The following is a 14,648-nucleotide window of genomic DNA, read 5'->3' as shown; positions in this document are numbered from 1 at the left end:
CAGACTTTCGCCTGTTTGACGATAAAACGGGCCAAAGGTCCCATAGACTTGGGCTGTATTAACTTGCAGTACCAAAGCAATCGCATTACACTGTGGTAAAAGCTGCTCTGCACACCTTAGTAACTTCATAGCAACACCCTGACAACCATACACAAAACCTGTGTGTTATAGTAGTGACTTTTGCACAGGCAAGCACAACTCTCCTTTTTTCAAGAAAGTTACCAAGCTAATCATTAGATGCACAAAAATTGTCCATTTTAAACGTTCTGCTAATTGGCATTTAGAAGAGAGAGAAAAAAAAAAAAACCTTAAGAAATCTGTTAACCTTTTTTGCCCTGCTGTGATACTGTCTCGATCACAAATACTGCAAATATTTTACAGTACACCCACTATGAAGATGAGTCACCTGCTGCACACTGATATTCAAGCCCTTTGCATTAATCTAAATGAGCTCCTCTCAGTGTCATGTGGGCAGTGTGATAGCAGCCAGGGGATGGGCAGAGGGTGTGTTAGACAGCTGTCTGTTTAAGATGAATGGCAAGCGGATCATCGCTCCGACAGTAAGGACAGCTCATCTGGTCCCTGCTGGGGCAACGGACCGAACAAATGAATGCATGAATAAACCAGTGACTGCTGTCCACCTATTGCCTGCCACCACATAATGGCTGCTATCAGTCATAGTCCACAGCGAGGAACCTGATGTGTGGGTGCCTGTCCTTGGCTGTGTTTGGGGGCTTCAGGGTCCACTGTGCTGTTCTCTGGGGCAGGTGTGTGTTTCTTGCATTGACGCACTTTGGAGAAAGCCATCTCTTAATTTTCTCAATCATCTCAATGGCAATTGGCCAATGGCTTTGAGCCAATCAACTCACCCGTAAATGCCATGTGACAGTTCACTCTGGAGCCGCAAGAAAAATACATCCTAACATACTGTCAATTCTGATTGGCTGATGGCACCACAAGAAGGAACGCTGTCCTTACCTAGTGACTAGGGATGGGAATTATAAGGAATTGAAAAATGTCTTGTTTCTTTACAGTTCCATTAACGATTATTTTAGTACTTTTGAGGAATAAATATTTACAAATAAGAAATAAAATTCTTTCTTTTGGGGGGGGGGGGGATTTTTCCCCCTTTTCTCCCAGTTTGGAATGCCCAATTCCAATTATGCTTTTTAAGTCAGTTTGGGTGGCGGAGACCTTCAATCCGGGCATCTTATCACGTGGCTTGTTGAGCGCGTTGCCACGGAGACATAGCGCGTGTGGGCGCGTGTTCACGCCATCAACTCTACGGCAACCACGCTCAACTCACCATGCGCCCCACCGAGAACAAACCACATTATAGCGACCATGAGGAGGTTACCCCATGTGACTCTACCCTCCCTAGCAACCGGGCCAGTTTGGTTGCTTAGAAGACCTGGCTGGAGTCACTCAGCACACCCTGGATTCAAACTAGTGAACTAGCGAACTCCAGGGGTGGTAGCCAGCATCTTTACCACTGAGCTACACAGACCCCTAGAAATAAAATTCTTAATTGCCCTCTGCATTTTGTTACCAAATGATGAGATTTAATATTTTAAATAGTGCTCTCAGTCAAATACAATTTTAATCACGATTAATCACAGAATTTTTCATAGTTAATTGCAATTGATCACAGATTTTGAAAGTGCTAAAATTTGACTCTAAATGTATTTTTCCTGTCAAAATGCATTTATTTCCATTTTAGGAAAGAAAACAAAACAATATGTAACAATATAATGCTTTATTAACATTTTCCAAATAAAGCCTTCCACAGTATAAATATAGAAATGCACTAAAATAGCACCAATTCAAGGAACAGTAAACGTTTCCCAATGTCTTAGTGGGAGTTTGATTAATTGAAAGAAATTGCAGCATAGGTTGCATATTCATTGCAATGGGCATTTAATCTCTTAAACTCTCATCCTTCACAATATTAATCAGCTGGCAGATTGTGGCTATCCACTTTTTTACAGCAATCGTGAAGCTTCGTTCATGATTCGTGTCAGGGTGTCAGCACCAGCGTCAAGTGCCGCTTTGAACTCTACATGAAAAGCACTTGCAGACAAAAACGTCCCAGTCTGTTTTGGTGATAGTTAAGACATTTACATTTACATTTATTCATTTGGCAGACGCTTTTATCCAAAGCGACTTACAAAAGAGGAACACATAAGCGAATCATCTTAAGGAGACAGTGGTACAAAAAGTGCCATATTACAAGGTTTCACTAGCATCAGAATAGTATTCAAAACAGATTAAAGTGCAACAAGAATTTTTTTGTGACTGGTTAAGTGCCGTTTTTTGAAGACAGAAAGTGAGTCAGTTTCATGGATGGAGTTAGGAAAGTCATTCCACCAACGTGGTATGATGAAGCCGAAAGTCCGGAAAGTGTTTTGGTGCCTCTTTGTGTTGGTACAACAAGGGGACGTTCCTTAGCTGACCGCAGGCTTCTAGTGGGTGCGTAGCTCTGCAGAAATGATTTTTGTTATGCTGGAGCAGACCCAGTGACTGTTTAGTATGCCAGCATCAGAGCCTTGAACTTGATCCGTGCATCAACCGGCAGCCAGTGAAGAGAGACAAGGAGTGGTGTAATGCGCTCTCTTTTGTTGATTAAAAACCAGATGTGCTGCTGCATTCTGGATCATATTGCAGGAGTCTAATTGCACATGCAGGGAGGCCTGCAATGAGAGTGTTACAGTAGTCCAGTCTAGTTATGACAAGTGACTGAACAAGAAGTTGTGTGGCATGTTCAGAGAGGAAGGGTCTTATCTTCCTGATATTGTAGAGTGTAAATCTACATGATCTTGCGGTCTTTGAGATGTGGTTTGTGAAATTTTGTTTGTTATCGATGGTTACCCCTAGATTAAGACTTGGCTTGCTTCTGTGGTAATTAAAATGCACTTTTCTTAGGCTGAAAAAATTCTTGATTTCTGGCACAAGTTCCATCTATGCTTGTTTTTTGTTTTGTTTTACAACAAATAGCATTAAGAGCTCCTTTCTCCATCACTTTATAACTGACACTGAATCACTGCTGTGTGTGTTTGTGGTGGGCACGTCAGTGTAATAACTCTTTGCGGACACATCGCAAAGGTTCCACACTTTCAAGTTGTAATGTCAGAGGGCAGGCAAGGCAGAACGTGAAAGTATCAAAAGGCAAGCCTAACGTGAAAGTATCAAAACAAGGTACAAACATGAACAGAAACTTGACCCATACAGACTTGAATGGAATAAACTATGACTAGACTAAGACTTAGACTTAGACTGGCTACAACATTACATTTATAATACTCGACAAAGGACGCTGGCAAACATGAGGGCTTAAATACAGAGACATGGGGTTAACAAGATAACCAGACGACTCAAACAAGAACCAATGACAAGACATAAATAATGAACATAATTACGAGACAGTGACTATTAACCAATGAGAACAAAACACATGAAACATGAGGGTCACGTGACTAGACAAGACAGAATCACATGAGGGGAACAGGAAATCACATGACAAGGAACAAGAAAGTGAAAGCTAAACTTTAAAATAAAAGACATGAACAAAAGAGTATGAATCAAAACGTGAACAAAACAAATGAATGTGACAAGTGTTTATGCTGGTATTAACTGTAAATGCATTAAACTTTTCAAATTAATTGCATGCGTAAACACGTTAACAGCGTGAACAGATTCTTGCAAATGGTGTGTTTACACTGAATGTTTAATTTTATTTTTATTTTGAATTTTTAATGATATATATATATATTATATAAAATACCACTCTTTTAAGAGTCCTACAAAAAATGGTCACTGGCAAAGCATCTACTATAATATAAATTGAATATGCGTTTTATATGTTGTGTATGTAGTCAGTGCATGACTACTTTTGAATAGCTGTCAAAGGAGAAATGCTTTGTACCCCAGAATGGTGTAATTACAGCATCTGCCAGCAGGTGCTAACTGGGCCATGCTTACCAGCCAAACCTTGACCCCTTGGTTCAAACGTACATCTAGATCAAACTGCCCCTGTGTAGTCTGTTTATTTTATCAGTGGCCGAGAAGAAACTTGTGTCAGATCATTAAAGGTTCTTAATGTTACTGCCAATCAATTCGCCATGCAATTTGTGATCAATAGACGCTTTGGAATAGGCTGCATGGAAGATCTCAGAGTTGTAGAGTTGATGCTTTTTTGATTGATGCTGGGCAGGAGCAGTCCGAGGGGATCGATATTCCCTTGGAGTTACTTCACACCGTCTCCAGATCTGCTCACTGTAAAGCGCAAAGTGTGAAAACACTTTGCCGAGTATCAAATCTCCCCTGTTACATCAATACCATTGCTCCATAAAGACCTGTTTGTGTGTACATGTCTGTGTTTGTGTATGTTTTTATTGCCGTTTTATTGGTGGGTATAGTGGTTGGGGGGAGTGTGCTTTCAGCTGCTTGAATCACAATCTGAAAGTTTTGCATTTTAATGTATTATGTTAGTCAGTTAGTTCGTGTTTTTGAGTGACTGTTTACCTCACCCACTCATTTGTAGGTTTTCCTTTTTAACCCATAAATGCCCAGATTCTTTACAGAGATGACAAAAAATGTCATACTGTGCAGTTGATTTCTGATTTTCTCCCCTTTTTGTCCCCCATTTGGAATGCCCAATTCTCAATGCGCTCTAAGTCCTCGTGGTGGCATAGTGACTCGCCTCAATCCGGGTGGCGGAGGATGAATCTCAGTTGAGACCGTCAATCCGCGTATCTTATCACGTGTCTTGTTGAGTGCATTACCGCGGAGTCATAGCGCGTGTAGAGGCTTCACGCCATCCACCACACACCCCACCGAGAGCGAACCATATTATAGTGACCACGAGGAGGTTACCTCATGTGACTCTACCCTCTCTAGCAACTGGGCCAATTTGGTTGTTTAGGAGACCTGGCTGGAGTTACTCAGCACACCCTGGGATTCGAACCAGCGAACTCCAGGGGTGGTAGTCAGCGTGTTTACTCGCTGAGCTACCCAGGCCCCTGTTTTTTTTTTATATTTTTAAGCACCCAGCACCACCGTTATGCCTAAACCTAACCAATTCTCAACAATATTAAAGACATGACAATCAGATAAAAGTAGTCGCATTCATTTATTTAAAATAAAAATGATACAAAAGCGCTATAATAATTCTAAACCATACAATAGCATTGTGTGAGGAACAGAGTGAAACCAAAGATTTTAATCTCTGAAAATCTCCCCCCTCCGTGAAGGCAGTGCCATCCAAAACTGGTCACACACATTTCATTCAGAAGATATATCTGAACTTGAGCTCATCGTAATCGGTCACAAGACACGCGAGAGCCAATGGCGTTTGACGTCGTGCCGACGTCGACCCTTTCCTATGGCGGCGATTTTTTACTTTGTTACTAGAACGAGTCGAGAGCTGAATGTGTTACGGCAGACGCTGGGGGACCACGAAATAAAAACGTACATTTGGATCTGTTCTTCACACAAAGACATCGGAATACGTGGAATACACCCGGAACTGAACAGGTCACTTCAGCAGAGCAGAATGTGTGTATACAAAAACGGATTAAATATTAGCCACTGTAAAACAATACATGTTGCTGATTAAATATCACCATTGCGAATAAACATGGCTGATTTCAAACAAATCATACCCCAACATATCGTGTCAGAATGACAAAATTCTACCCAAACATATAATTGGACAATGATAAAATTTGGATTCACTTCACGTCAGTCTTTAATGCCGAACGTTTCTCATTGAAAGCAGTGTGATTGCTGGATTCGTTGGAAACTGATGCCAAAGGGTGCTTTTGGCGTCCACCTGTTGATGTGCTAGACTCTTGCACAAGCGGCAGTATTTGACGCTTCGGGAGTGAGAATGGGTTGCTATACAAGCCAGGAAAATTGCGTTTTTTTTAGCGTAATCGGAGGTAAAGAAGCACAATATATGATATCAGTGTTGTCAGTTTTAACTGCTGATTTGATCATTATCTTGACCAACCGTTATGGAGATTTCGGTCTTTCCCCATTCAAGTAGATAGGAGCTGCACTTTCATGACTGCAAATAACTTACCGGAGCCTTCCAAAGATCGCCGCCAGTGGACTGAAAAAAAAAAAATGTAAAACATCTTTCCCGAATCCTCCCTCCAACTGCAGCTTTAGTCACCCAGAAAATATTCATAGATGGTAGAGAGGTGAGACGTAGCAGGTAGGAGGTAATTAAGTTGGACTTTTGGGGCCTCACACTGACATTTGAGTGGTATTTAAACCGTCCTGCCCTGACTGATGTTGGCATTTTGAAAAGGGGGCACTCTGCGGCTTGTTGTAGTCTCTCCCCTCGTCTGCATCCATGCACAGGAGTGATTAGGGCTGGCAGGATGCAAAGTCTGTGAGATCACACCCCAGCCAGAGAGCAGATGTTGGGTCCGCTGGCCTCTGTGCTAGGATGGATGAATTATATGGATTGAAGTTTTGGTTTGCATCCATCAAGTTTCAAACAAAAAGAGACAATAATTAAATTATATGAAGCACCGTACATTTGTAAAGTAATCAATTCACTTTTTTCCATTTATTTATATATATATATATATATATATATATATATATATATATATATATATATATATATATATATTTAATTTAGTTTACAGCAAAAATAACTAAGTCTCTCTCTCTCACACAAATACAAATATACTGAAATGTTGCTTGCGTCATGTGCTGGAAACATCTCTATATTTGTCTGTTCCAATATATTTCACCCCCTTTCCTTTTTTTCCTTCCTCCTATCTCCTGTAGCTCTCAGTTTCAGTCTCCTCCATCACTTTCACACATAGAAAGAAAAGATTGTAGGTAATTGTAAAACTCGATTTCTGTTTTCTTTTGTAGCACTTTTTAGTTTGACATATTTTTTCTATCCCCACTTTTTGATCTCTCTTTTTCTTATGTATTTCTATTTCTCTCTCTCTCTTTCTCTCTTATACAAGGTATCAATTTCTTCAAAGTGACAGAAAAAAGCAGTTCTGCAGATCATAGAGGAGGCTATTTGTAAAGTGTCAAAACTTTTAGTTATTGATGGCTGGGGCCAATTTCCTAGACAGTTTCTTTAACTTGAAAGTGATAGAAATCACAAGTGGTGGACAGTTAAAAACATTTTCACCAGTACTGTTTCCGTTTGACTGATTGTGATCACAGGTATAAATGTATCATCGTGTTTAATGTTTACATTTTTTTTTTCTTCTGTGTTTTATGGCAGTTTATAAAAATAAATATATATTTTTTTCCTGCTGGATCCTGGTTTAACCATGTTTTAAGGGGATAGTTCACCCAAAAATAAAAATCCTGTCATCATTTACTCACCATCAAGTTGCTCCAAACCTGTATGTCTTACTTCTGTAGAACAAACGGAATGTTATGCAGCCTCAGTAACCATTCATAATCTTTGCATCTTTATTTTCCTTACAATGAAACTGAATGGTGACTAAGTCTAACAGTCTGCCTAACAACTTTTTGAAAGTTGGTCAGGTTTGGAACAACACTAGGGTGAGTAAATGATGACAGAATTTTAATATTAGAGTGAACTATCCCTTTAATTATACAGTTGGCTCGTAGTCCAGGAAGCAGTCCCACCCAAAACTATACGAGTATGGCTGAAAGGAAGTGAGGTCATAACCATGAACATTGTCTTGAGTTGAGAGATGTTAATCATAAGCTGAGATTCCATAAACGTATTTTTATGCACATTTTGGGATATCACATTAAACTGCTGAAAGGAAAGACCAAGATACGATTACAATTTCCAAAATGTGCATAAAAATTTTTGGGCTTGCTTGAGATGGATAAATGTTTTATAAAAAAAGATGAAATGTGTATAAACTATGATGAAAACACATGTACCGAATAAACTCCTATTGAAATTTATTAGGAATACAAGATGTGCATCAAAAAAGTAATGTGTCTGAATAATTCATTCATAACTAGACCAACCAGAGGACCAATCACTGCATCTAAAAATGTTGCTCTGGTCATCCTGAAAATGGTGTCCTTAAAATCCAAAGCTTGCAAAGAGTATGCAGAGCAAATAAGTCGAGTACAAACTTGAACTGTGCCAAAGAGCAGGTTTATAGACACTTTAAAAAAATATCTTATAGATCGGCACGGTAAAGTAATAAGGAAGGAGGAACGCATGCACATAGTGCTCCCAGAACAGCCATGACACAAGTTATTTACAGCAGTTTGAGTATTTTATTAATAAAAGAGCACAGTGGCTACAATTTCTCTGGAAGTGATGTTTTGTTCTTTAGAAAACGTGGGATGGAAATGCGGCTTTATTCACACATTGTATTTGTGATATTATGTTTTTTCACATTTATATTAAATTCGCAGCTTGGATGGAAACATAGCTATAGTTCATCAGTATTTGACAATATGACTGATCACATAACTGGTTTCTTTGTTGAAGCAAATACACTTTTGTTAGGTTTTATTTTTGCGAGGGTTTGTGTGGACATTTTCTGTGTCTTGATCTAAGCGCCATTAGCACATTCACAACAAACCACATGACAAATACAACAAGAATGAGAACAAGAGCTTAGGGGTCATTCAAATCAACGCATTCTTGTGCTAAAAAAAGCTAAACGCAGTGCAACGAATAAAACAGAACGCAGGTGTCTTGAGATGCGTTTTTAAAAGTTCATGTTCTTTTAACTTGACACGCTGTCTAAAAAAGTGGTGCTGAAAAGACAGCGAGATGGAGTGCAATGGTCAAAGATGTCCATCTAGCGCATATTTACATAGAAAAACATTTGAAAAAGAGTACAGATGGATGCAAAAATGTGTTCTGTGTGAATGGCCCCTTAGTCATGCTCTGATAAACTGAGCACAGCTGGATGGGCCAGAATGTGGCCAGATCTGACTGTTAAAAGACTATCCTTAAGACCACTGCCTACTGAGACAGTGAGTCATTTAGAAACTTGTGAGCCTTTCTGGCTAATGCCAGTTCGCTACTGCACAGTTTATGTAACACAATGAAGTTTGACTTATTCTTCAGGGTTCAGCTGCCAGATGATCCAAAAAATGGAAAGCTAGCCTCCTACGCACTTATAACTCTGACATATATTTTTGTATTTTATTTATTTATTTATTTATTTATTGTCAGCTTATTTATATTTTATTATTTAGCGTATGGCTTAACATGCAGTTTTTTTTTTTTTTTTTTTTTTTTTCTTCAGCTGATAAATACTTTTCCAAAGATGCCTAACAATGGTGAAAATGTGACTATCCGTCATTATGAGCCAATCAGCTGACCGTGATGAAAGGTGAGGGATCTGATTAGGTTCTGGACTGTGCTTATTGTTTTAAAGTGGCCACTATTCCACAACTATCAGTGAGATCCTAATATGCACTGACAGCAGAAGAGCAGGGAAGACTTCTCTCTTATCATGACACTGTGCTGTTTCTGTGCTGCCCTATCAGCATAGCAGTCTTCATTTCTTGTGTAGGGCAAGACATGACCGATAAGGCCTAGGATGGATGGATGGATGGATGGATGGATGGATGGATGAACAGATAATAAATCCTTAATAGAACACACAAAAAATGGGGCTATTTGATTTAACAATAGAAAGAAATTAATGACTCAATGGATAAAATCAGTTATAGGTTATGTTCAATTATGCAAATTTAACATAAGCAATGTATTGACTAATAAAGCCACATTTTGTAATGCCTATTCAAGGCTTTACTAGTCTGCCTCAATAATATCTTTGAATTGTCTTCATTTTGGGCCTTTTTTCAGATAAACAACTACAGCAACAGAATATGTGATTATTTGTGACTAATTTAATTAATCAGCATGTAATGTTATTAAATGAAAGTTTTGGGGTCAATACAAGTTAAGCTCAATTGACAACATTTGTGGCATGATGTTGATTTGAGTTCTGTTTGGTTTCGATTTGGTTAGGCCAGTCCATAAACATTAAAATACAAAAGTATTGCCACAAGACATGAACATAATAGCTGTTAAAATGGTTTTAGTGAGCTAAAATTACTTACCATTTTGATCTATGTAAAGTTATATTCAATATTACAACTATGATGTCATGACGGCATAACTGGTAAATGTCGCATTGCCAGTAAATCCATAATTTTATCAGACTAAAACCATTTTTTTAAATAAAAATGGTAATACTTTACAATAAGGTTCCATTTGTTAACATTAGTTAATGCATGAGGTATGTATTATGAACAAACAATGAACAATATTTTTAAACAGAATTTATACATCTTTATTCATGTCATTTAATAAAAACTAAATTGTTCATTGTTAGTTCATGTTAGTTCATATTGCAATTATTTTAAAAGTGTATTAGTAAATGTCGAAATTAATATTAACCAAGCAAATGCTGTAAAAATATTTTTCATTGTTCATGTTATCAAATGTAGTTAGCTAATGTTAATAAAAGGAACCTTATTGTAAATAATTACCCCAAGAAATAAATGGAAGAGTCAGGGTTTTTTTTTTTTTCTTTTTAAGTAATCAATGTTACGCTACAAATGCCTTCGATTAAGCTTAACTTGTATTGAACACAAAACATTCATGGATTAACATACCTACCTATCACACATTTGTTTCCCAAAAATGTTAATGTGTGGCTTTAAAGCTTTAGCTTTCATTTAGCATTTTCCATTACATAAATTCCCAGTCCTTTTCCCCCAGAGTCTGTGTTCTGTGTATGTCTTGGGCCTGCATCATAAGACAAGAGTCATGTCACACATTCTGTAGCATGATTAGTTGTGTCATAGCAGCTGTTTTAGTTTGGTTTTGCATTCAGCTGTGAAGTCTGTCTAAATGCTGTATTTATGGATCTGAATGGACAGAAGACTCACTGAACACCAGCATCACTGCAATTATCAATGTGCTCTGATTGGAGAGGGATGGAGAGGATGGCCCAACTGGGGCTTTTGTCAGGCTGTAATAATCTGTCATTCACTTTCGGTGTGCAAAAAGCATTGAAATCTCTCTCTCTCTCTCTCTCTCTCTCTCTCTCTCTCTCTCTCTTCTCTCTCTCTCTCTCTCTCTCTTCCTTCCTTCTGTGTTGACTAAGATTAGAGGTGCGCCATCGATCCTCTGCTTGTATGAGCGTCTTGCAGTGTCCTCTCGCTACGGAAAGGACAAACAGTCCCTGCACATGTACTCTAAACAGTCTGCCACAGCTAAAAGTTTCATTATAAGAGCTAAACAACTCATGTTTTAGAATTACTGACCAGCTTTTTAGAAACTTACGTTGGTTGCTGAATTGCTGGGGGTTTCCTATATGATGAAACAAAGTGGACTGCTTCAAGTCAACATGGAGACAACCTTATTTTCATATTAAATGTTCCTTGTTATTGTGAAAGATTCATCTGAGCAAATTATTCCAAAGGGGAAAAAAAAATATCTTTGTAATATTTCAACAAAATATAATAACTTACTCCACCTCCAAAACAACTTCCCTTTTCCCCGCCTTATTTTATTTTTTTCTCGATGAATATAGCCATTCTGAAATACGCCACATTACGAAAGTAAAATTACCTAGGCTCTTAGTGACTTACATTTAGGTATTTGTCTTGACTGAAACAGCAAACCAATGGGAATGTTTACCATGGTCCCTGTTTCTGGATTTAGTTTGTGTGCTTTTGTTCAAATCCGGCCTACATTAGAATTCAGCTTGAGCGTCACTGCCTGCATGCCAGTCTTAAGAGTATCCTTAGCTGGGCCTTTTCTTTCTTTTTTAATCTCTTCTCATATATCCAGGGATTTTCTTGGGTAAATAACCCCTCTCTCACATGCACAAACACTATGAGGCATAGCTGTGAATATTGCACTGCATTATACATCAGAGAAAGAGAGAGAACAAGGGAGAGGAAGAATGTGCATTTTTCTACGGTAAAGGTTAGAGAACAGGCAGAGGTAGTAGCACAGCTATTTGTTTTGCACAGCAGTTATGTACGACCGCACCTTTATGAAGGGAGAGGGTGAATCTCTGCTGTGCTGTCTTCTTTTTCTCCCCCTTTCCTTCCTCTCAGCTATGCTTTGGCTTTATCTTCAGATGCCCTTTATCTTTTCTCTGGTCTCTGCTGTGCTCCATGCATAAGTAAATACTAAAGAGCTGGGTATTGAGCAAAAGAGTTGTTGTGAAAAAGTGCCACATCAGCAAGTTGCCTTTGTGTCTCACTAAGCCACACATTTGCCTACGATCATGGGTTAGATTTGACATACCAGTAGGGTCTAAGCTCTGACTGTGTGTTTTGTTTGTTTTGTTGGTTTGCTGTTTATTTTTTTTCCAAAGTGAGAGAGCTTTGCTATGTTTGTTATAGCATACTACCATAATACTCTAATTCTGCAATATATTGCACAGTATACTGTGCAAACATTCTGTATACATGAAATACCCGGATGACCTTCTAACCCTAACTTACATTTTGCAAAATGTGCAGTATACAACAGTGCACACTGCACTGGGTACTGTATCCCACAAATCAATTCACAAGATTTCCCATGTGAACTGTATTCCCCAAAATTTCCCAAAAGAACTGTAAATAATAGCAGTGATTTTCAACATCTTTTTCTTGAATCATTGTTGTGATCTGGTCAAAACTGAACACATATTTAAACAAACAAGATGCCACTAAATTAAACATGCATGTGGTCATGTGACAGCAATGTAGCATACTGGTGTTTGATATGTTTAGGCAGTATACAGTATATACCGCAATAGTTAGTAATCAGTAGACTATTATTTCACGTCAAACGTAACCCTTGTATCCTGCATTAGAGTGCTTCTCACAGTTGTGCATGAATAATTGGCCAGTAGAAACCATAACCCTTATTTTCAAAGTTCCCATATTTAAATGCAATTACTAAAGACAACCCAATGATCACACTGTGTAATATGAGCACAGACTCACAGCTAGTGTTAATTTGTGTATGTGACAAAAAAAGGTTTATTTAAATGGTAAGCTGCTAATGTAGCCAATCCTGTTGCCATGGAAGGTGTGCACAGTGAGAGAGATGTTGTCAAGGTGAGTGTCTGAAGTCTAAGAGGAAAGAATGGATGCTCTTACTGCTATATACCACAGGATGGTCAGTGGTTCACACACATGCATACACACCCATATACACACTTCTGACTGCCTTATTCCACACAGAGTTTGGTTGAGACCCCCATTTATACCTCATCAGTCAACGGCCGGCCAGTTGTCATACACACACACACACACACCCGCATAAGAATATCCTCTGTGAAGAAAAAGGACCTGTGTCAGGAAAATCTTAAGCAGCTCATGAATCCTCCTCTGTGTGTTATTAAAGATTAACACAGCCCAGTGGCCTCTCTAATGCAGTGATAGTCATCACTATGGCCCAGAATAGCCGTGGCTAGCTACAGACACCCGGCCATGCATGAAACATGCCTCTTTTTCTCTCTCTTAAGCCAGACACACAGATAGAGTAATGACCAAAGAGTATCACATAAGCTCAGTGCCAGTACTCCTACCTAACAACCTTTGACCCTGGCAGTACACCACTATTCCCCCTGTTGTCAAGTGAGATTACAGTCACTGCACATTTGGACAGATCCCCATTAATAACATTGCTCAGTGCAGCAGTCACTCGTCTCATACACAAACTCACACAATGACTTCTCACTATACTGTAATAATGAAATCGAGTTCCTTTCACCTCTATGCATTTGATTTTGGTGGTTTGGCCAAGCTGAAGTGCAGATGTGACTCAGCTGTCACAGGATTATTTGATCCTTTGGATTATTTTTGTGTTTTTAAAATATTTTTTAGTTTTTGATAATTTTTGCCTGATTATGACTAGGGATGCACTGAGCAGATACCTAGATTGGTATCGGCTCTGATACTGATGTTTTTAGCCATAACAGCTGTCGATCTGACGAGCCAGATCCAAATCCAATACTGTGTGTTAGTCATGGTCGTTACCGTCAAGCTCAAAAACTGGAATAAAAGAACCATAATAGCACCATTAAAGTAGTCCATATGACTCGAGTCATGAATTGAGATCCACTGAATGTGGTTTGTGTGTATGTGGACTTGTGGTTTTTGAGGTCAGATGAATATAGCTGTTTGGTTACTTCAGTGGTCTGCACCTTTCATCTTAATACCTGAATGTGTGTGTGTGTGTGTGTGTGTGTGTGTTTGTGTGTGTCCCTGCCTCTTTGTGTTTCACCTCTCCGAATGGAGGGCAGGTGCCACACTCTGTTAGCGCCGAGTCACAGAGCTCTGGCAGCAACATCACAGCAGCCTTTGATTCGCCAGCCTTTCCAGGTCGACGAAGTGATGCCTGATAATAATGTTGTTTGATTGCTGAAGTGGAGAGGTAATTGATTGATCCTTTGGCGTGTCTGGGGTCAGGTTTCAATAGAAAGCCGCTATCTGGTGTTGATTCGTCAGGGAACAGATTCTTCACTTTCTCCTGCTCTTTCAATCACCAGGAAGATGAGCAAAAGAGGATAAGAAAATTAAAAAGTAAGAGAGGAGAGTGGCCATTTCAGAGCTGCCCTAAGAAAAGCAGCAAGCTGGTCAAAATAGAGGTTGTGAATGCCGTCATGTATGCGAGATATAAGCTGTGTCCAGAA

At 39.0% G+C, this 14,648-nt stretch overlaps 1 protein-coding gene across 3 annotated transcripts in view; it reads left to right on the top strand.

Moving 5' to 3' along the window:
- LOC127435096 (exocyst complex component 4-like) overlaps positions 1-14,648 on the top strand; it is a 176,747-nt gene that overhangs the window by 63,853 nt on the left and 98,246 nt on the right. The gene's annotated exons all lie outside the window — the stretch shown is intronic.

This window comes from Myxocyprinus asiaticus, chromosome 45, assembly GCF_019703515.2.
Source record: "Myxocyprinus asiaticus isolate MX2 ecotype Aquarium Trade chromosome 45, UBuf_Myxa_2, whole genome shotgun sequence".
NCBI lineage: Eukaryota > Metazoa > Chordata > Actinopteri > Cypriniformes > Catostomidae > Myxocyprinus > Myxocyprinus asiaticus.
The sequence above is the reverse complement of the archived record's forward strand: the minus strand, read 5'-3'. Positions and strand labels throughout refer to the sequence as shown.